This window comes from Brassica oleracea, chromosome C4, assembly GCF_000695525.1.
Source record: "Brassica oleracea var. oleracea cultivar TO1000 chromosome C4, BOL, whole genome shotgun sequence".
Taxonomy (NCBI): domain Eukaryota; kingdom Viridiplantae; phylum Streptophyta; class Magnoliopsida; order Brassicales; family Brassicaceae; genus Brassica; species Brassica oleracea.
This window is the reverse complement of record NC_027751.1, coordinates 42740739-42751223: the sequence shown is the minus strand read 5'-3', so window position 1 is coordinate 42751223 and position 10485 is coordinate 42740739. Positions and strand designations below refer to the sequence as shown.

The 10485-nt window shown below is 34.1% G+C and overlaps 1 long non-coding RNA gene and 1 pseudogene across 1 annotated transcript; one reads left to right on the top strand and one right to left on the bottom strand.

Moving 5' to 3' along the window:
- Window positions 1-1418: 1418 nt before the first annotated feature.
- Window positions 1419-2625, bottom strand: LOC106341121 (annotated as a pseudogene).
- Window positions 2626-9108: 6483 nt separating this feature from the next.
- On the top strand, window positions 9109-9967 carry LOC106340295. Its single transcript, XR_001269352.1, has 3 exons — window positions 9109-9331; window positions 9437-9474; window positions 9900-9967. It is a non-coding gene; the product is annotated as an uncharacterized LOC106340295 (long non-coding RNA).
- Window positions 9968-10485: the final 518 nt, after the last annotated feature.

Genomic DNA, 10485 nt, shown 5'->3' with positions numbered 1-10485 from the left:
GGATCCGTGAACTTAGTATCCGGATCCGGATTCGTGGTTTCCGGATATCCGGATTTCGGATATCCGTCCCGATATTCTATTACCCGCGCTATGTTTTAAAAATTGATAAACGCATTTATATTATAATATATACTAATTTAGAATTAAAAATAAAATATTTATATAAAAACAAATGAAAACAAAAATTCTAGCGAAGAAAGAACTCTTGTGGTCTCTTGACCGATGATGATGCCCAGAGCATGCGCAGGGGCAGACTCCGACCCAATCTCTCACAGTTATTATAATAAAATCAAATACAAAATGTAAAAAGAGAATGGAAATTATTAAGGTATGTCTCTGTGGGAAAAACAAAATTTCTGACAGTTGAGAAACTTAAGCAAACGTGTTTATTTCTTATTAACTTACTTTTCTTTTGTTTTGAATTTTAGTTACAAAAATAAATGATATTATTAATATATACATCATGTACTAATAAGAAAGTATCCTCCGATGCTCTAATATATCTAATATTCATGACAAAACGTAGCATATTTAACCACTAACATGTGTGGCAAAATCAGAGCTTTTCAGCCATATTAAGATACAATTTGAAATTGGTATGAACGTATAACCCCACATTTTCTTTTTGTGGCTTTTAGTTCATACAACCAAAAAATTGGCTTATAACCACGAAATTTGGCTTATAGCCACGAAAAACCATGGCTATAGCCGATTATTTTATTAGTGTGTTGTTCTGATCATCACTCTTTTTGTGACGAATACAATGCTTCAGTTTATTGATTTTTCTTCCTCTCCACTTGTTTCTTTCTTGAAAGTTGAACTGAATCACAGCCACCTAAATGTCAAATTTACTATACAAATGTAAGGAAAACAGAATCTCAAACATACCAAACTTGTCTTTAACTTTAGTTTTGTGTGCTTAACTTTAGTCTCCAAGTCCAAGGCATAAATTAAGAGATAGACATGACACATCTTACGATAATGCAATGTACATTATTACATGTTTGTTGTAGCCATGAAGGTGGTTCGGAAGTCCAAACAAGCCACCGTTGTGCATCTGCTGCTGCTCGAGTACATGGAGTTCAAAGTTTTCATATGATTTGGGACTAAAACTAATTTTTTCAAACACATGACCAGGCCAAGAACACTGCCAGACACGTTTGAAAGACTTCATGAGACGATTATTTCCATAAACAAAGCTGTGTGTGTGGTAACAACAAGGTTGTGAGGAATAGTTTTGAAACTTTTTTTTTTTTGTATTAAAACGACTTGTGTGATCTATCTTAACCATGTCACAAGATACACAATCCAGAAGAATGGCTAACATCAGAGATCACATAACCTAAACCTAAACACAAAGATAAGTTTATTTAAGATATGAAAAAAAAAAAAAAAAGCAAGAGAATGTCTTAGGTATCCAAAGCATGTTTAGCGCTCAGCCCGGAGAGCCACAACCGGAAATGTGTTGAGGATCACCCCACTATTCTCTCTTGAGGTTCTCCAAACAGTCTTGATGTTCCCATTCACACCACACCCATCAGGAAGCTCTTCCGCACTTCCTTGGTATGGTCCATATTTATAGAATAATGCTACATCTTGTGGCCAATTGGTGAACACAATTGAGTTCCCACTCACACCACACCCATCAGGAAGCTCTTTAGCCGAGAATGAGACATTTCCCAAGCGTGCAATAACCAAAACACGGTCTCCCAAATCACTGACCTTGACCCATTTACCAGCCTCCTCATCTAGCCTACTAACGTTACATGTGAACCGGTTAAAATCGAAGTCCCCAGACGGTACCATTACCTCAACCAGGAAAAGCTCATCGTCGCCAGATGGAACCAGAAAGTTTAAACCAGTGTGTGGTAAGGGCATCAGGTCAGTCACCTCCAGCGAATGAGGGTCGATAACAACAACGGTTCTTCTGCTAAGAAAAGATACGTAAAATCGACCTCTGAAAGTGACCACATTCGAGCATAAAGTCTCTGAGAGTTTCTCAAACCGTTTCCACTTCATTTCCACACTTGTTAACACCATTAGCTTTCCATAATAGTAGTTGAGAAGCACAACGAATTCTCCTCCACGTCCTTCCTTGTAGAGCGGAAGAAAAGCTACGCCTCTATAATCTTTAAGTTCCCAACCAAACATTCTGTACTGATGGCCTAGAGGAAAGATCTGGCAATCATTCATCTTCAAGAAGGTTGAGTCAGATCCTTGAATCTTCACTTTCACTGAGCACTGAATAGGGCATGGAAGCTCCTCTGACTCAGCTTGTCCTATCCCTCCAAAGAAATACTCGGAAGGCGACTCAGCAGTAAGAGCTGGGACTCTGAAGAGGAAATAAGGGATCTTCCCGAGGATGTACGAGCCTTCTTCGTTTGTCTCTCTCGAGAGCTTATCGAAAGTGGGAAGAGAGTAATTGGAGCGTAAAAGGCAAGAAGGAAAGGGAAACGTGGATCGCCACGAGGTGCAAACAGAGCGAGCATGAACAATATCGAAACAGTTCACATTGTCGGTGATAATCTCAAGTAGCTCTTTAGGGAGCTGAGACCAGTCTGGCAATAACGGTGATGATCTCGTCTTTTTAGCGGCAGGTTCTTCCATGTTTGGTCATGGAAACATACTGTTATTTTCGGAACTTGAACCGTAAACCCTAGAAAAGTTTAGAAGCCTAAAACCAGATAAAAGAGAAAGATATGTGTAAAAACACTTTTTAAAGTGTGATGCTCTTCATGCGGTAACGACTTCTCTGAGTTCTCTTCCGTAACGGTCCGATTTTGAAAACCAACGAAAAATAAAGAAGAGATTGGTTGACCGAGATAATTGTTTCTTAGTTTGTGAACGATTCAAGTGGGGGAAAAGCTCAATTTCTACAGATTATAGGGATTACTGCAACGGTGGAGATTGGTTAACTTCTCACAAACGTAATTTCCTTTTTTTTAAGGAAACTTTTTAGCAAAAAAAAAAAAAAACTTTCAGAAACTAATTAACTAGGGAATTTTCTAAAACTAGAAAACCTTATTATTGTTCATATATATATATATATATATATATAAAGTTGGCTTTTTCCTTCTTTTGAGTTCTGACAAGTGATAAGAGGAGTGGAAGCACCGTAACTTACTAGGTAAGGTTTAAAGGCTTCTACACCCAGGTCTGGGGTTCGAATCCCAAACTATGCAATTTATTGCAGATTACAGGAAATCCAGGTTTCAAGTCCTGAAGATAGCGATTTATTAAGCAATTACACAGACTACGGAAGAAAGGCTTACAAGGGATCTTCAACATGGTGCAAGTAAATCTTGTCAGGCATGAATTTTCGTAGGACGGCTCAGGTGATGCAGTTAGGCGTAGGTCTTCATAAGGCATGTAGTATTGTCGATCGTCGAATCGTCTATGTAATCTTTCCCATATCATAATTGTAAGTAATAAATCAGCGTTAAAAAAAAAGACAAGTGACAGGAGGATTTTTCAACACGTGTCATCCATATAGTTTTTTACATTTTAAGTCTTTCTTCTTAGGATTATTGCAATTTGGCCAAGTATTTTCTAATGGTACACTATCTAATCTTTTTCGCACTAACTATTATCGTATGATCGTATGAAATTTGATAATCTATTTTATTGTTCACTAAAATTCAAGATGAATAAAAAAATAGAAATATATTTTACATATTTAATTTATTCACTACTAAAAATAACATAAATTTTTGTTATTTTATTATTTTTACCATTTTTTATTTTTTAATTTACAAATTATATATTTATTTAACTATTAAAAATATAAAATGACCAAAATAATAAGAAGAAATTAGAGTGCAATACATAATCTAACCATAAAACTTCTACGGTCATAGAAAAAAAGAAAAATACCATATTAAAACTAACTCAATAAAAGTTTGAAGCTGAAAAAAGATCAACTAAGAAGACTAACCTATCTCATCTTACTATAGAATGTCTTGGCTAAAATAAGCAGATGTCACAAAAAGATAAAATATGAGACAAAGCAATCTCCAGAACATAAAGGATCGGGATCAAGCACCAGCACAAACAACAAAAAAAACGGATCAGAGAAAGAATAATCATCGGAAGAACAAAGTCACCACGAAAAAAAAGACGCATGTCTAAAACACCGGAAGCACAACCACCAGCTAAGAGATAAGGAGCACCTCACAAACTAAACAAGCACATACAAGGCGCCCTTGCCAGCGAAGAACCACAAAACTCTGAATAAAAGAAACCAAAGCTCCAAAAGATTAACTCCGCACACCTACACCAAGGGATACATGAGAAGAAGATAAACAACCTGAGTGGGGGAGAATGGAAGCCAACCACCGAGAAACTAAAGCTTAAGCTTGAGACCATAAACAACCTTCTAAGCGCACAAAGTATATACAGAGAAAAACACTATCTAAACCTGAAGTAGTAAATATGGCAAAAGAGAGAGCCACCAAAGACGTGATCAGCGATGAAATGTGCAACAAGATGAGAGAACAAAGAGATAAAATGAGACAAAATGAAATCAACAAACCGTGGAGCCATCCTCGAGCTATGAAAAAAGCATAGAAGTAAGATCACCAAAAACCAGATTTTAAAAACCAAGACGAGCAGAGACTATCGACAGCAAACCAGCGACGAAGAAAACAACTTCAATGACAATTAAACTCTGACCCAACCCAACGAGGATGTAGTTTCTAATTACCTTAGCCAAAATCTAAGGAAAAATAAGACCAATATTGACTGAAATAATATACAACGCCATAAGAAATAACCGCACAACATAGAACTAATATGTCTGATCTATAATAAATACCAGATAATTTCACAAAAAAAAAAAGGTGAGGAAAAACAATAGCATAGAGGTAAGTTTTTCCCCAATGATGGTGAGAAACACTGCACACTAGAAAAGTAAACGAAATACATAGATGGTGACGGCTCAAGATCAAAACAATATTCTGCTCGAAGCGCGGAGACCCTCTAGTTTACCATAAATTCAAGTTTAATGGCTTTTGAAAATTAGACGCCCTTATGTTTCTTAGTTAATACTATAAAAAAATTTAAAGTTAAGAAAGTTACAATGTGTGGAAGCACCGTATCCTAATGGTTAAAGTTTAAAGGTTTCTACATCCAGGTCTGGGGTTCGAATCCCAGACTATGCAATTTATTGCATAATACAGGAAATTCAGGTTTCAAGTTCCGGAGAGAGTGATTTATTACTGCAGATTGCGGAAAAAAAGTTTACAAGAGATTTTCAACATGGTGCAAGTAAATCCAGTCAGGCGTGGATTTTCATAGGACGGCTCAGGTGATGCAGTTAGGCATAGATCCTCATACGTCAGGTAATATTATCGGTTATCAAATCGTCTATGTAATCTTTCTCATAATTGTAATGACATAATAAATCAGCGTTAAAAAAAAAAGAAAGTTACAATGAATATAAACATATTTGGAAATCTATTAAAAAGAATCTAAAAATTTTGGACTCTCCCATTCTTTTATGACGACCTTTGTATTGACAAAAAAAACTCTAAAATTTATAATTATTTAATATTCATGCGAAACAGATATTTTAGTTCCATTCATCGTTTTTATGTATTGAAGTTCAAATTTCAGGTTTCAGAAAATCATACATTGTTTATGGGATTGAAAGTGTTCAGATAATTGTCTAGAATCATATTTTTATTTACTGACAATTCATAATATCTTCGTTTGCAAGTTAATGTAAGCTAACGTTAGGCGTTTTCGTTTTAAAGCACTTTATTAATTTTGATAAATAACCGGCCTTCTTATGAGAGTTGAATTGGATAATTGTCTAACAAAGGAAAGTAGGGCCAATTAATATCTGATTCATCGAACTAATTAAAATTCAAAAATTAGGTGTTTCCGCTTTAAAGCAATAATATTTTCTTTTGCAAGTTAATATAAGCTAAGTGTTTCCGCTTTAAAGCACTTTATTAATTTTGATAAATCACCGGCCTTCTTATGAGAGTTGAATATGATAATTGTCCAACAAAGGAAAGTAGGACCAATAAATATCTGATTCATCGAACTAATTAAAATTCAAAAAGTATTTAAAAAAAAACATATATGAAATAATATATTACAATTTTAAAATTATATCTATAACATATTTTGTAATGTCTAGAAGTATTGGATCCAAGACCCGTCATCTTTTATATCAATAATCAAAATTATTTTAAATTAATAATGCTAAGGAGAGCAGGAGGGGGAATTAAAACTACGATAAACATGTGTATTTACATCATATTGAAAATAATTATCAAATATTTATCAAATATGTTTTTGTGGTTCTGCAAAATTTGTATTCTATGGGAACTGAATCCCAAGTATAAGGTAAACAACACTAAGTAACCTCTTCATCGATAGTTTGCAAATAAAAAATAAAATACCGTAATATTCATAAGTTGTACAATCTATTGTAATATTTGAATGTTAGTAAAATAGTTATATGGATTTTGAAATGTGAAACAAAGATGAAAGATTGTTCACACCATAATAGGGAAAACGGCTGTTTCATATCCAACATATTGCAATACGTTCAATTTATACCTGACTTATATGACCGTGGTAAAACATACCTGAACTTTAAAAAAATTTAAATAACATACCTAATGTTTATTTTTTTTGCCAAATCATACCTTGGTTATCACATCAGCCACATAATCTAATTTTACTGATTTGGATGCTACGTCAGCTAATTTTGCTGACAAAGATTCCACATGTACACGTACACATGCCACATGTACACGTGGCATTTTTGTCAGCAAAATTAGATGACGTAGCATCTAGATCAGCAAAATTAGATGATGTGTGAGCTAATGTGGCGACTGAGGTTTGATTTGACCAAAAAAATAAACATTAGGTATGTTATTTGAAAAATTTGAAAATTTATGTATTTTTTAGCACGACTATATAAGTCGGATGTGAATTGAACATATCGCCATATGTTGGGTATGAAATAATCGTTTTCCCCGTCATAGTATATTTTAAAAATATCTTATCATTATCTGAAAGTTTTCAATATATGGAACTCAATCCAAAAACACACTGTAAATTTTAAATACACACTTAATCAACCATTGTATCAAGTAAGATTCTTCATTTTTATGCTATTATATAGTAAGAAGAAAATCAGATGAAACTATCACTATAATGTATGAATGCTAAATAAACACTTAATCAACCATTGAATCTTTCGTTTTCTACCTCGAAGCGATTCATTTTTCGCCGAAGTCTCTTCTAATCTAGTACTGTTACGACCAAAATGGTGGTAGTAACCACACCAGAAAAGAAGAGAATTCTCCGAAAAAGGAATCGCTTCGAGGTAAAATGAAAGGTGTGACCTGGAACTACTAAAGTTTTGCCAAAAATTAAGCACAGCTGGTGAAATTTGTAAAAAGAGAAACTTGATAGGAGAGAGTAAGATGTGTTGGAGAAGAAGAGAGAAAGAGATAGATATATATAGCACCAAAAAATAAAGACGGTCTTATCAGCACGCCATGTTCAATGTTTCTGTTTGTTAATTTCTTCTTTTGAGTTTTTTTTTTCTTTTGACTATCTTTGTATTTTGCCAACTTTTGTATTTGTTTCCTCTATATACACATACCTGAACAAATTCTTTCACATCTTTTCTCTTATTTTCCTTTTGTAATTTATTATTACATTGTATTATGATCGTACATACAAAAACATGTTTTCTATACTCTACAAATTCTTTTAACCCATTTTCCTATATTTTATGCTTAATTATTCTATTGTATTATGATAGCAATAAGAAAATAATTTTAAGCCAATTTTCAAAAAAAAAATAAGAAAATAATTTTCTTATATATTATATTTTATAATTTATTATTTCAGTTGTATTTTATTAAAATAAAACAACAAAGTGAAAGCTGGTTCCAACAATCGAAAGTTGAAAACATGATACATAGCTTCATAGTCAGCGGAGTCGGCATCTTTCACTTCTAAATAGATAAAAAATAATGGCAATTTTTTTCTGGTTGTATTATATATACAATAAGCATCTCTATTTTTACCTCACAAACTTTATGTAATGAACAACTGTATTTATATCAATCATTTTTATTATTTTGCAAAATTAGTGTCATGTGGTATCCAATCTCAAAACCTTAATGTAAAATATGAAATAAAAATTGGTCCGTAATTGGATCAAATGGACTTCCACATTTTCCACATTCACTATAAAATTTGTATATATAAGATAAAAAAATAAGGGAAATTTGGGCTCATGCATATAGGAGGCCCGTAAAATAAGTATCTACCAATAGGCCGTGGGTGGTTACAATATTTTGTATATTTTATGTATAATACCCAAATTACCCATCAGTGCGCGTGAGAAAACGTAGGTCCTACACTAAGCCTGGGCACTTTACCCGATACCCGAAGCTGCATCCGAATCCGACCCGAAAAATCCGAACTGAAGTAGCAAAATACCTGAACTGGTATTGATTTAGGAGATATTGGATATCCGAACCCGAACGGATAATATCCGGATCCGAATGGATATCCGAAAATAACCGAACATAAGTATATATAACCTTATATTTTTAATTTAAATCTTTTATTTTATTGAAAATAATTATAGTGATGTTACACATACTTTAAAATCATATAATATACATATAAGTACACATAAAATGATTTGATACTCAATTAAAATGCATGTCAAGCTTTTTGTTTTATGTAATAACAAAAGTTACATCCAACTTTTTTTTTAAAAATGACCAAATTAATGTTTATTTATTTTTGCAATGTTATCTCCAAATCTATGAATCACTCAATCTATTAAAAATAAAAAAAGATCAGTTAAGTAAAAGTTATATTTTTAAATACAAGAAACTTAAAACAATGAAAAAATTAATTTTTTTTTCAAAATCTAAATATCCGAACCCGATCCGAAATAACTGAACCCGAACTAAAAATACCCGAACCCGACCCGAAATACAAAAATATCGGAACGGGTTCTATATCCCTATACCTAAATACCTGAAAATCTGGAATACCCTATCCGAACCCGAACGCCCACCCCTACCCCACACCGTCTTCTGTTCTCGATAAACAATGGCAACTGAACAGTTTTTCCTCAGTTTTGAAAACAAAAGAACCCAACAAAAGAGAGATTTGGATAGCATAGAAGTTTATCGCAACTGTGAAAGAAAAAAGGTTTGGGTGGTGTTACGCAGAAGGAAAGCGATTGCGTCAAAGGAAATTAGAAGATTGGTTAACAGAGGCCGTGGTGATTAACGGCTTAAGCCACGATTGTACAGTGGAAAACAGGGCAGGAATCAAGGTATGCATGGTCGATTTACTAGGGTAAAATCGTAGTTTATGCTTCTCGCCATCCACAATATTGGGTTTTACCTAAGTTAAATCGGAACTCTCCCATAAACTGCAGATCTGGGTCGGAGCGGGGAACAAAAACGGAAGAGAAAGGTTAGTCCCCAACCGTGTAGGTGTTTATATATGTTGTCTGGAAACTGGGTAGTAGTTTGAGTTGGAGGTTATAAACATAACAACTTCAGGAACTGTGACACGTTGGTACTAGAGTATATGGAACTCAAAAATAGTACAATTGACTATATTTGATGGTGAGATAGTATCGCTGTAGTATCATGGCCAATGTAAAGTAGGCACGCGAACATTGGAGTAGAATACCTCAAGTTTCAGCTGATCTATTGGAGTAGTTTTACTGTGTTAATAATTTTTGTTTGTAAAGTTGTAGACTATGTCATGAGTGTAAATAGTATATCATATATTTCTTATAAATGTATTCTGAAGTCCATATGATAGTTGCATTGCCCAGATGGCAGTGGGTTTTGTGATATATAAACCTGATATATTTTTTGTTTCCTTCCTAGGATGGAAGAGTTTGGTTTGCCAGAGCGCTTGTTTCAGACAGGTTATTAACCTACAGGCTGTAAAATAATAAACAACTACTTCAATTTGTGTTGGATTAAGGTCGTAAAAGCAACACTGTCAGATGCGCAACAGCAGCTGTTTGCGGAATCACAGTTTAGACAGCTAATGCTAATGGGGGCGCATACGTTTTCTGTAATGTTTGCACACCAGTTAACGGTTACCTAACCATTCTATTAGGTTTTTATATATAGAATAGTTATATCTTGCAGTATCATTGCTTTAACTGTAACACCTCCATTGTTTACACGCCACATGATTATCGTATGTTGCAACGCATGTCCTTATGGAACTTAATGCGAAAGGGAGCCTGAACAATGCAGCCCAACTAACAGAAGACAATCTTGGCACTGCAACACAGACATACGAAGTAGAAGCTTTCTCATGCTTCAACCCCGACCACCTCCAGCAATTTCCTGTGGAGTGACATTTATGTGTTTTACTTCCCTACTATGTTTCAACTTTTAATGTTATTGTATTTGTGTAACTAAACGTTAAGAACAACTCCCTTATTGATGGGGGGGGGGG